Raw genomic sequence first — 12,934 nt, 5'->3', positions numbered from 1 at the left:
GCCGCGCTGGATGTGCGACTCCAAATTTTACCGTAAAAAAAATTAGCACCTAGCACTAATTTTTATTCTCCCCAGGGACCCCATCCCCGAGGCCTATACACAACATTGGGGACCGTGGGGGGAGCCCCAATGCCCCCACGGTCCCGCCGGCTCCCCGCGTCCTTCAGGAGCCGGCATTGCTTTTCCACATGGGGAGCTGCTAATATGGTTTGCATTCTGAAAGAGAGCAGGTTTCCCTGCTCTCTTTTTCAAAATCCAAACCAAGTTTGCTATGACGGGGCAGGAGCCTCGGCTCCCACCCTGCCATAGCAAACCACAGTGTCCCAGGGGTGGGCACAGCAGGACACTGCAGGAGCCGGCCCTAGGGGGAGGCGGTCCCCAGGGCCAAGACAGGCTCCAAGAGGGGGGCGAGTGGCCCCCTTCCCACCACTTACAAAGTCCCGGGGCTTGGGGGTCCGTCACGGACCCCCTAATTAGAATACTTAGTGCCCCAGGGAGGTGGCAGTCCCCTTGGCATGTGGGGGGGCTCAAGCCCCCCCACAGGTTTATTTTTTTGTTAAAAATCCCCCGCATATTTTCTAAAGAAGCCCGGGGGGTGGCGGTCCCCGGGGGGCCTTTGAGCCCCCCACCCATGAATATTGAAGCCCCCTTTTTGCGTTTTGCACACTTTTTCAAGGATTTCTTGTGCCTCAGTTCTATCGATGCACAAAATGGATGCCAACACTCCCTGGTTTGGAGTGTTGACAGCCAATTAGCATGCAGCTCGTGATCAGGATGTTGCACGCAGGATGCGCGGATCCACCGCTCCTATAGATATACATGTGTTTTTACTTTTTATTTTCTCAGGAACGACTGAATGGATTTACACCATTTAACCAAAAGGCACAACTCTGAACCTGCTACCTTTTTGCCAAATTTGGTGTAATTCCATTCAGCAGTTCGGGCTGTAGCTGCGACTAAAGCTTCCTATGGAAAATTGCATGGGAAAAACATGTTTTGGTACCCCCCTTTTTTCTCGGCCCCCACTTGACGAATCACCCCAAGACTTTCAGGATAAGAGCGCACCGGAGTGCCCCACGTGTTTTGAAACTTTCGTGAAGATTTGTCAACCGGCGCCAAAGTTATTTGGAATCGAATGTTGTGGATTTCCTATGGAAAATAGGTCCTAACTATAACTACCTATATATATATATATATGTATATATAGATATACATACAGGTCTTACATTTGAGATGACTGTTTGATAATAAATCATGCCTAAGACTTGTGTGTGGTTGTGGGATGGTCATAAGCCAACATCCCACTTACACGTGTTATGGTAATGTTTTAGTGTGGTATGATTGTGAGAGAGTAACTCTTGTGATGTTTTTCTTTTGCTATGGGCTGGATCCTACTGCCCGTTGGGTGGCTAGTTTACTGTATGTTGTCTTTCGTGTCAGGCTGGCCAGCTGGTATGTTTGTGGCATTAGGGGTTTGGTGGGTGAGGCCTGGTGTGGTAGTGTGTGAGATGTGTTTTTGTTTGTTGGAAAGGGAGAAGATGTGGGTTAAGTGGAGGTTTTATGCATTTAGAAAGGATGTGATTATGTTGCTTTATTCATTTATGCGAGTACAGCTGAGTGCATTGTCATGTACTATCATTATATATTATTTTTGACATGCATGTCAATTACATTGTACTTTACTATCATTTCTTTTGATGTTGACGTAAATATCCTCTAGTCATCATCAGATGTTTGCGATTGGTCCACCTGTTATTTCCATGCATGTATCTTTCTGCAAATGTGAATTATTCATTGGTCAATTGCAGGGAGTTCTTGATCCCTGTAAAGAAGGGAGATATGTTATACCTGCTGCTCAGCCAGTGTGTGTGGAGTAGAATGTTGGTGCATTTTGATGTATGGAATGTGGATGTCTGAGAGAGCCAGTTGGAGTATGGGGTGAGCGGCAGGAAGGCTGCTCCTGGTGGGCTCTTAATTGAAACTTCTCCATAAGGAAAATGCTACTTACCAGTATGCATCTGTTCTTGGTATGTAGGGCTGCAGAACCACACACTATTGCATTAGATCACCATCTGGTGGTGGGCCTGCATGATTAAACTTTGTTGTTGTCTTGGAAGAGTCTTTGTCCGTTGGATGACTCCTCCCTTAGATCGTAGTGCGCATGGGCATCGACTCCATCTTCAGATTGTTTTCGCCATTGGGCAAATGATGGAGTTGTAGGAGTACAGATAGAGATGACCATGTGTTGTGTATCTAAATAAGATAATACTGGAACAGATACAGGTAGCCGGCGAGGCGTGTGTGGTTCTGCAGCCCTACATGCCAAGAACAGATGCATACTGGTAAGTAGCATTTTCCGTTCGAGGCATATGGGCTGCAGACCACACACTATGGCATAGATTGCACAGCAGTTTCTCCCTTAGAGGCGACCACCCGCATCTGTTGCAGTAGTTTGAAATAATGTTTTGGGTACAGCCTGGCCCACACTTGCTTGTTGTTTTGCCTGCACATCTACACAGTAGTGTGTTGTAAATGTGTGCGGAGTAGACCATATAGCTGCTCTACAGATGTCATCTAATGGTATATTTATGCTGTACAAATTGGTTGTATGACTTGGATTTTGTTAACCAGTCGTCCAGATATGGGAAGACATGAATGTTGTCCCTTCTTAAATGTGCTGCTACTACAGCTAGACACTTTGTGAACACTCGGGGTGCTGTAGTTACTCCAAAAGGAGAAGTGTGGCTCAGGGGTTAGAGGCGGCAGACCCGGAGCTTGAGTTCGGCCCTGGACCAGGGTTCAATTCCCCGCCTCGGCGGGTCTTGGGCTCAAAATTCCACGGACTCGATAATTCTCGCTCCGGTGCCTTCTCGACTCACGGGTTCACACTCTGCGACTCTGGGCAATAGCTTGCTTAATCTCCACAACGGCCCCTCGCGGCGGGATGCCTGGCTTTCACCTTGTGGATACCCTGCCAGGGTTATCTCACAGGGGAATACCAGGACGGGTTCCCTAAGCAAGCGCTGAGATGCCCCAGGGTAAGTCGTGCGCTATATAAGTTTCATTCAAAAGAGAGTACCTTGAATTGGTAGTGTTGACCTTCTAGAATGAACCGTAGGTACTTTCTGTGCGATTGATGGATGGGAATGTGGAAGTAGGCGTCCTTGAGATCTAATGTGGCAAGGAAGTCGCCCATCTTTAGCAACGGTAGAACCTGTTGTAGTGTGACCATATGAAAGTGGTCTGATTGTATGTACAGGTTTAGGGGCCTTAGATCTAAAATAGATCTGAGGGACCCGTCCTTTTTGGGCATGAGAAAGTATAGAGAATAAACTCCTGTGTTTTGATGTTGTTTTTGGACTGGTTCTATTGCATTCTTTTGCAGTAGAGATGCCACCTCTTGTCTTAGCAGTAAGAGGTGTTCTTGTGACATGGGACGCTGCCTGGGTGGTATTGTTGGAGGAGTGGAAGTGAGCTCCAGGCAATAACCTGACTGAATTATTTGTCTTACCCACCTGTCTGTGGTGATGGAGTTCCAGACAGGTAGGAACGGTTGTAACCTTCCCCCGACAGGAGTGGAATGGTCTGGGGGTTTGAGTTTAAGTTTGAGTTTAAAAGTTCTTCTTAAGCGCACGTATACCAGCGGCTTCTTGGCGCTATAGCTAACGGGGACTGAGGGTGGCGGCAGGGAGGTCAAAGCGGGCCATTAGTCAAAGGATTTTGTAAAAAGATGGGTTTTGAGGCTTTTACGGAATTGTGAATAGAGGGGGATGGAGCGAAGTTCAAAGGGAAGGGAATTCCAGAGGGTGGGGGCGAGGACAGCGAATTTAGATACACCCCACTTCTTTCTCCGGAAGCGTGGGATGGTAAGGAGGGACTGGGTGGAGGATCGTAGAGCCCTAGTGGGGACATAAGGGACGATCTCAGAGGAGATGAAAGCTGGCGCCGAACTGGTGCGGGCCAGGAAAGTAATGCATGCGAGCTTGAATTGAATTCTAGCTCGCACCGGGAGCCAGTGCAGTGATTTCAAAAGAGGGGTAGAGTGGTGGAATTTGGGGAGATTGAAGGCCAGGCGGGCCGCCTGGTTCTGTATTTGTTGAAGGCGACGCAAGCTGTATGCGGGAATGCCGGCATACAGGGCGTTCCCGTAGTCCAGGCGGGACACCACCATGGCCAAAATGATGAGTTTAAGTGCGGAGAAAGTGAAAAATCGGGACACCCTGCGAATAGTGCGCAGTGAGAGAAAGGAAGAAGATACCACAGAGCTAACCTGGGAGTGAAGGGTGAGTTGAGAGTTGAGTTTAATGCCTAAAGTTTTGACTGAGGGAGAGGGAACAGGAGAAGGACCAAGAGAAGGGGGCCAGAAGAGAGGGGACCAGGGGCTGGATGAACCGCCCGTCAACACCAGTTCTGTTTTATCGGGGTTGAGTTTAAGGTGGTTGTGGTTCATCCAGTCCCTGATATGAAGCATCACAGTTTGAAAGTTTAGTGTAGCAGAAGGAGAAGAGAGATTGAAGACCAGCTGGAGGTCATCCGCATAATTAAATACGGTGACCTCCATCTGTTGAAGAGAGAAAATGAGAGGGGCAATATACAGATTAAATAGGAGGGGAGAGAGAGAGGAGCCCTGGGGAACCCCGCACTGAACTCTTCGGGTGTCCGCTGTATAGTCACCCAGGCGGACAGCCTGGGTGCGGTCACTCAAGAAGGAGGACAACCAGACCAGGGCACTCCCCCCGATCCCCGCCGCCGCGATACGGGAAAGTAAGGTGTTGTGGTCCACCGTATCGAAAGCGGCTGAGAGATCGAGGAGCACAAGCGCCTGGTGCTGATTGGTGTCCATACCCTCCCTGAGGGTGTCAAGGACCGACATAACAACAGACTCCGTGGAGTGTGCGGGGCGAAAACCGGCTTGACGGGGGCAAGGGCACCGTGTATCTCCACAAAGGAACTCAGAGCGCAGGTGACATGGCGCTCGAGCACCTTAGCCAGGAAAGGTAGGAGGGAAATGGGGCGGAAATTGGCCGGGACAGAAGGATCTGCCCCCGGTTTCTTCAGAATGGGCACAATGACCGCGGATTTCATGGAGTTGGGAACTATGCCTTGAGAGAGGGAACTATTAAGGAGATGGAGGGGAGGGTCTGGGCAAGAGACAAAGACATGGCGGAGGATGTGGGCAGGACAGGGATCGAGCGGAGAGCCGGATTTGATCAGTGGCACTACAGAGGTCAGACTTTCCCGAGTGATAGGGGGAAAGGAAATTAGTGCACCTTTTGGGGGAGGACATTGAGGATCAACAAAAGATGGGGAGGGAGGGGGGATGTTGGCCTTAATGGTGGTAATTTTATGAATAAAATAATCATTAAGAGAGAGACAGAGGTCTTCGGATGGGGCTGGTTTGAGAGTAGTTCTGTCCGAGAACGCCAGGTTGTGGACGATGGAAAAAATCTCTTTGGACTGGTTCTCTGCTGCTAGGATTTTCGAAGAGAAGTAGGATGTTTTGGCCTCCAGGATGGCTTTTTTATACTGGCTCAGGATGTTGGTGTATTCCAGTTTCAAAGTCGGGCAATAGTTTCTTCTCCAGGCCCGCTCTGCGCGACGGACAGTAATTTGGTGGTTTTAAGCTCATTATTAAACCACCGATTGGCGTCTTTGTCGCGTTTGGAGGTGATGCGTTTGAGCGGGGCAACAGAGTCGCAGCTGTGAGTGAGCCATTGATTTATGGAATCAACCTGGGAAGCAGTGGTGAGACCCTGGAGAGCGGGAAGAGAATTAGTCAGGAGGGAGGAGAAATTTTCAAGATTGACACGACTCCATGATCGGACCCAGGTGTTTTTGGGTCGGAGGGTCTTAGCTGGGGGAAGAATGGGAAGGAGAAAGGAGATCAAGTGATGGTCAGACCAAGGGCAAGGGGAGATAGAAAGTGATTCCACAGGGCAGTTCAGGGACCAGATCTGGTCGAGCCGATGACCTTTAGTGTGGGTAGGGGAGTGGACATGGGATGTAAAGTTGAGAGAGTGAAGGGTTTCGGAGAATTCCTTTGATGAAGGGCATTCGGCAGGATCGGAGGGCCAGAAATTAAAGTCGCCAAGGAGTAAAATAGAAGAATTGTTGACAGTAATAGTGGCCAGGACCTCCAGAAAGTCGGGGAGGAACTGTAGGGGGGACTGGGGGGGACGATAAGTGAGGAAGCAGGTTAGGGGGGGAGAAGTGGAGAGTGTGCGGATCACTAGGAATTCAGTGGTAGCAATGGTAGGTAGGGATAGGATTTGGAAGGGGAGATCGGTACGTGCGACGACCGCCACGCCGCCCCCGGCTCTACCTGATGGACGATCAGCCCTAAGGGCGTAGTAGGAGGCCGGTAAGGTGGAAAGAAGTGCGGGGAGGGAGTCGTTGCAGAACCAGGTCTCAGTTAGGAAGAGGAGATCGGGGGTGTGAAGGTCCAGCAGGACCGAGAGTTCGTGCGCATGGGCGACCGCAGATCGGGTGTTGAGGTAGATGGCTGTGAGGTTTTTTGGGGTGAAGGGAGTAGCAGTTCCACAGTTGGTGGGAGAAGAAGTGACTGTGGGAGGGGAGTGAGGAAGAGGGGTAGGGGGTGCTATACCAAGAGTGGTGATGAGGGAGTTGGTTGTGGCCGAGATGGGCCAAGGACCCTGGTAGCTACGTAGTAGGTCCGGGGTGTAGGTGATGAGAGGGGCAGAGTGGATCGCCCCTAGTCCCGGCCTGTCGCGGACGGGCGCAGACGGGCTTGCCTTAGGCGCGCCTTCGGCGCGCAATCGACGCGCCCGCTGCGCTCGTCCGCTGCGCTTCCTACCAAGACACATGATTTATAGCAGCCAGACGGGAAGTGGGGGGGGCGTGGCCAACCGAGGGGGCGTGTATCAATCACGCGCCGCGCCCTCGAGAATGGCTACCCAGGAACAGAGTCGTTGCAGCGTGAAGCGCTGTTCAAGAAATCAAGAAGTGCAGGTAAGTGGGGAGGTGATTAGAGCATAGTATAACAACAAGTTTTAAAAGGGTTTTTAAAAAAAACGCGTTTCTCTCGCTCCCGGCTTCCGCCTCAGGAGTCCTAGCGTTAGTGCGACGCCTAGCGTTGACGCGCTCTATTTATACCATCAGCGAGGGGGCGTGGCCAACCGAGGGGGCGTGTATCAATCACGCGCCGCGCCCTCGAGAATGGCTACCCAGGAACAGAGTCGTTGCAGCGTGAAGCGCTGTTCAAGAAATCAAGAAGTGCAGGTAAGTGGGGAGGTGATTAGAGCATAGTATAACAACAAGTTTTAAAAGGGTTTTTAAAAAAAACGCGTTTCTCTCGCTCCCGGCTTCCGCCTCAGGAGTCCTAGCGTTAGTGCGACGCCTAGCGTTGACGCGCTCTATTTATACCATCAGCGAGGGGGCGTGGCCAACCGAGGGGGCGTGTATCAATCACGCGCCGCGCCCTCGAGAATGACTACCCAGGAACAGAGTCGTTGCAGCGTGAAGCGCTGTTCAAGAAATCAGCAAGTGCAGGTAAGTGGGGAGGTGATTAGAGCATAGTATAACAACAAGTTTTAAAAGGGTTTTTAAAAAAACCGCGTTTCTCTCGCTCCCGGCTTCCGCCTCAGGAGTCCTAGCGTTAGTGCGACGCCTAGCATTGACGCGCTCTATTTATACCATCAGCGAGGGGGCGTGGCCAACCGAGGGGGCGTGTATCAATCACGCGCCGCGCCCTCGAGAATGGCTACCCAGGAACAGAGTCGTTGCAGCGTGAAGCGCTGTTCAAGAAATCAACAAGTGCAGGTAAGTGGGGAGGTGATTAGAGCATAGTATAACAACAAGTTTTAAAAGGGTTTTTAAAAAAAACACGTTTCTCTCGCTCCCGGCTTCCGCCTCAGGAGTCCTAGCGTTAGTGCGACGCCTAGCGTTGACGCGCTCTATTTATACCATCAGCGGTATGGTGGGGGGATGGAAGGGAAGTCACTGTTTGGGAGTAGAGGCGTTGCAATTGTTCTTTCCTCTACCTCTGCCCTTATTGTTGTTTCCTCTATACCCTCCTCTATAATATCCTTTACTGGGCGAGGTTTGGTCGGTACCGAAGGATGCTTTGGTGCCGGTGTTCATTTTGGCTTAAGGACCTTCTGCTTTTCAGGACCGACAGGCTGACTCGAGCCCGAGTCGACTGGAGGCTTTTTTATATTCTTCGCTGCCGAGCCAGAAGGCGGGGCGTCGGAAGGTTTTGGTCCGTGTGCACCTGGACCCCAAGGTGGAGGTGGAACCGAGGTCTGTCCCGGTATGGTGGGGTGAACAGGGTCGACGTCTGTACTCACGACCTGTTGACCAGCTGGAAGATTGTCATCTTCGGATTGATCCTCGGCTCCAGAAGCTGAATCCTCTGCTTCGGAAGCGATGTCTTTGTTCTGCTGTTCTTCAGCGTCTCCTTCAATCGGAGCCTCGTCAATGATGAGGTCTGGTGTCGGTGACGATGACTGCGCCATTATTCTTCAAGCTAGACGGTCCCTGATGGTTTTCTTGGACCGGAACGAAGTGCAGGCCTCACAGTCTCGACTCTCGTGCTCTGGAGAGAAGCACAGATTGCAAACTTCAAGAAGATCGGTGTCAGGGAATTTGTGTCCACACCAAGGGCACTTCTTGAAGGGTGTTTTTTCTTTCAATGAGCCAAAGGCCCAATCGCGCAATTGGGCTCGACGGACGAATGCTGGAATCTAGAAGTGAAGCCTTTCTTGGACGCTGGTAACTGGAATCACTATCGAAGACGATGCCGATGGTATTATGATTGATTTATGAATTTGAAAAGAGATCGGTAACGGGACCGAACGATGAACACATCAGAGACCGATGGCGGAAAAAAACAATCTGAAGAAGGAGTCGATGCCCATGCGCACTACGATCTAAGGGAGGAGTCATCCAACAGACAAAGACTCTTCCAAGACAACAGCAAAGTGTAATCCTCTGGGCCCACCACCAGATGGTCATCTAATGCAAGTATGTGGTCTGCAGCCCATATGCATTGAACACCATTTTACCTAATCTACACCTGGACTACTGGACATCATTTAGATTACAACAGTGTCTGACTTTCTAACTTTGCTTGTGTAATTAAGGCTTAGCACTACCCTCTGATATACCTAAACTGCTTGCCCACACTACCACAAAAGAGAGCATTTGGGATTACTATTTTAATCCCTGTAAACTAGTAAAGGCAGTCCTGTCAAGTATCGCGCATCAGGTGTGACACAAATGCATTTCAGTGTGGAAATCCGCATTACCGGACTAAAATGCATTGTCAGCCATATCTACTGTGCCTCTGAAAGCACAAAGTGTGGAAGCTACAGTGCGCCGCGCCTCCAGTGTCATGCATTGCGTGAGCTGTGAGGTAAGGAACTACTGGCAGCCTCACATCTCACTCAACTGCACTATTGTGATCATTCCCCCGCAGCGCTGCTCTGACAGATAGCCTGACGTAATGATCCAATGACTAGAATGCCAGGCCCTGTCAGGTTGTGCTACGTTGCAGCGCCACGGGGACGTCACATCCTACTGCTGGAGCGGGCGGGGAGTTTTGAGGAAGGTGTGCCTCCATGCTAGCCGTTTTGCTGGTGATGCCGTAAATTGAATGATGGCGCCGACGTTTACAACACTGCTACAGGCACTTCACACTGACCCGTGCTGTTGCCGTGCCTGTGGCTCACCTGTTAATTTACCCCCAGGCCCGCCAAAATTATAGCAGCGGCCTTCACCAACGAATTACGGCCTCATTCAGAATTTAAGCTACTGAGTTGCCAAGCTACTGGAGTGTCGAGTACCTGTCACTGCTGAACCTGCAGCTTCATGCCAAACTTGTACTTTCATTGACATTTTTCAGTGTTCCCTAATCTACTGTGGCACTTGGTCACGTTGGAGATTCAGTTGGTTTTTTCACGAGACCCCCATAGTGAAGGAGGTTTCAGGCGGGCCTTATTTAGTTGACACTATTCAGCTAGTTTTCCAAACACACTGGGACTTTTCTCCCACAGTGTGTTTTCTTTTGCAGTTTTATATGGCGCAAACGTGACCCAATGGTATAGGAGGGCTTTACTTGCGCCACAGTTACATTACAAGGATACATTAATTTGTTGTTTGGCATGTGGATATTAACTGATTTTCCCAGAATCACAAGATTTTGGGCCGGTTCGCCGAGACTCGAACCTGGCTCCCAGTGCCAAAGTCAGAAGCCATTGATCATTTTTCCAAGACCAGTACCCCCATGTTCTGAATCGTAAATGCAGAAAAAAACCACAGCAGATTTGGTTTGCCCTCTTATGTAATGCTGTCATATAGTTACTGCTTTTCTATATATTGTGTTAAGTTAGCATGAGTTTATTAAATGTTTAAACAACATATTTTCCTTCGGCTTCAGTTTGCACATGACACATAATTGTTATTGTAGCTTTCAACCTAGATGAAAGATGTGATTTATTTGAGAATAATATGTTATTGCTCTGATATCAGTTGTGCTTGGTACACTTGGTACACTGTCTGCACACTAAGAACTGCACCCTCTAAGAATAACCTAACACAAAGTTGCTGGGAGGCCTGATCCTCGCACCACATTAGACATAACACAAATAATGTTGCTGCCAACATTGGGCTCTAAGCGGGTTTAAGATAGAGTTACAGAGAATGGAAAAACACACTTGATGGTGCTTCGCATGCAGAGAGCTGGTGGCTGATGATGTGATCTTCTCCTACTGATATTTAGAGGTATGGGCCCGCCCTGCTAAAACCCAAATGAGACCTTCTTAGATATAATATAGTATGCTAAATAGGGTGCGCGAAATGTAGGTGATACAGATTTCTATAGATTTTGCATTATAATATGCTATCAACCTTCGCTTACTATGGATTAGTGACTATGCTGATAACTCTGATTTTTATAATATGTATGTTGGTATTATATAAGATACTGCGTTTGAGAACCTTGCATTGAAAAATAAATATTTCAAACTTGCACGTGTGTTCTTTTACTCCCCGTTGTGGTTTGAAATGATTATAGAGCAAAAGAGTGTTCATGTGTTCCACGATACCTGAGGTAACCTAGGGTTCATGTTCTGGTTTGTCTAAGTCATTGGGAGTTTGTTATGACCAATGAGACACTGTAGCTAGCTCGGTAAGGGGATTTCTGATACTAAGGCGAGTTTTGGGTCACCCTAATTCACCAAAGTTCTAGATCTCTGTGCACAGTTCTGTGGGAGAACGGAAACCCTGCTACATGGTGCCCATACGTTGTTGGCCTTATATCATGACACTCGAGTAGTATATCATTCAAACCCTAACCCCTTCATTCCCGTTTCCGGAAAGCGGCAGTGTCGGAAAAACCTAACTATTTTTGAAATAGGTCTTTTCAAGCTTGAATCTATCTAAAAACGGTTTCCTTGAATTACGACCCAGTTGTGCTACAAAGTAATCTTTGTTTTTTCACGTTGGTGTGCAGTCATGGCACAAGCCGTGGACATCCCGCTGCATAGTCGCATTGCGGTGCGTGATCATTTGCGGACTTATGATGTACCTGCTGAAGGCTTGGCTGTGGTGCTAGTGGTGAGTGCGTAACATGCTTACCCGTACGAACTGTTTTATTCGTGGGTGACATTTCCGCCGGTGGACGCAAATTCTGGTGTGTACCACTCGTACACTGCGTCACCTGTACCTGCTGAATATGCTCCGTACAGAGCACAGGAAGTACCTATTGATGTTTGGCAGCATGGAGTTTGGTTTGGTGGCGCCCTACCACACGCTTTAACCGCTCCGAGGTTAGGTCCTTTGTCCATTCCGGGCACAAATTGGCCCGCTTTGGCTGGATTTACTCCTCACCCTAATCACGCCACTTGTAACGTGGCTGACCATAGGCGACTTCATGTAGTTGCCATTGCTGTGATTAGAGCCCTTGTACATTACACAAGTCGTAATGTTCAAGGGGCAGCCCCTAGAGGTGCAGCCCTTCCGGCAGGTTGGTTTGAAAATCAGTCCTGTCATGGTGAATTCGGTTAAGGGCAAGAAGCCCCTGGATAAGGATGAATTCCCTTTCTGGCTTGCCGAGAAATTTGACCAGCTGAAGGCGGTGTTTCCTAATACGACTCCTGGTGAGAAACACCGGATTCTTACGCTTAGTTTGCTGAAAGATTTGGCCCCTGAGCTTGTTAACTGTGAGACCTGGGGTAAGACTTTTGCGGCTGTATATTCGAGGTGCTTCGGCTCCCCGTCTGTGTCCAATCTGTCTACCGTCCTTAAACGTGTTCAAGATGATCACGGGCCGGAATCGGCTATTGAGTTGGGTTTGCGCCTATGTGGCTCCTTTGAAGTGGTTCGCGATCTGATCCTTGCGAATGTCAAGGGGGATGCAGTGAATTTTCAGGTAGCTAACGCTTTGGCACTGGTGCCCAATGCCGAGAAACTCCGACAGTTGGCAAGGATAATTGTGGCGGCTTATAAAACCGTGGGTCGCAACAGTAAGGGTAATAAGCCTTTTTCTACTAAGGAGAAGAAGCAGCCCCAGGGACAAGCTTCGGAGACTGACGTTCAACCCAAGTCCAAAAAACAAAATTGGCCTAAAAAACAGAATCAGGGTAAGCAACAGCAACAACAACAAACACAGGTTTCGCGCCCTGCGTCTCCGTTGCCTGCGCAGTCCGAACGAGTTTATGATTTGCGCGACCGCGCGATGATTAAATCACCTGAACGTTTTCAGGCTTCTGACCAACGCTCTCCTCGTTCCTTTCAGGACTCATCGGCTCCGTCAACCGGTGGTGGAGGGGGCGGCAGGGGCCGGGGTGGCCAGCAAGGACGTGGTCAGCCCCGCCCGCGCAACGGTGCAGACAAGCAGGAGGGCTCTACGCCTCAGAGACCGCAGTTTGCCAAGAAGAAAGTCGCAGCTTAACGGCGCATCGATATGCCCCAGATT

This window comes from Lissotriton vulgaris, chromosome 4_1 (genome assembly GCF_964263255.1).
Source record: "Lissotriton vulgaris chromosome 4_1, aLisVul1.2, whole genome shotgun sequence".
In the NCBI taxonomy this organism is placed as follows: domain Eukaryota; kingdom Metazoa; phylum Chordata; class Amphibia; order Caudata; family Salamandridae; genus Lissotriton; species Lissotriton vulgaris.
The sequence above is the reverse complement of the archived record's forward strand: the minus strand, read 5'-3'. Positions refer to the sequence as shown.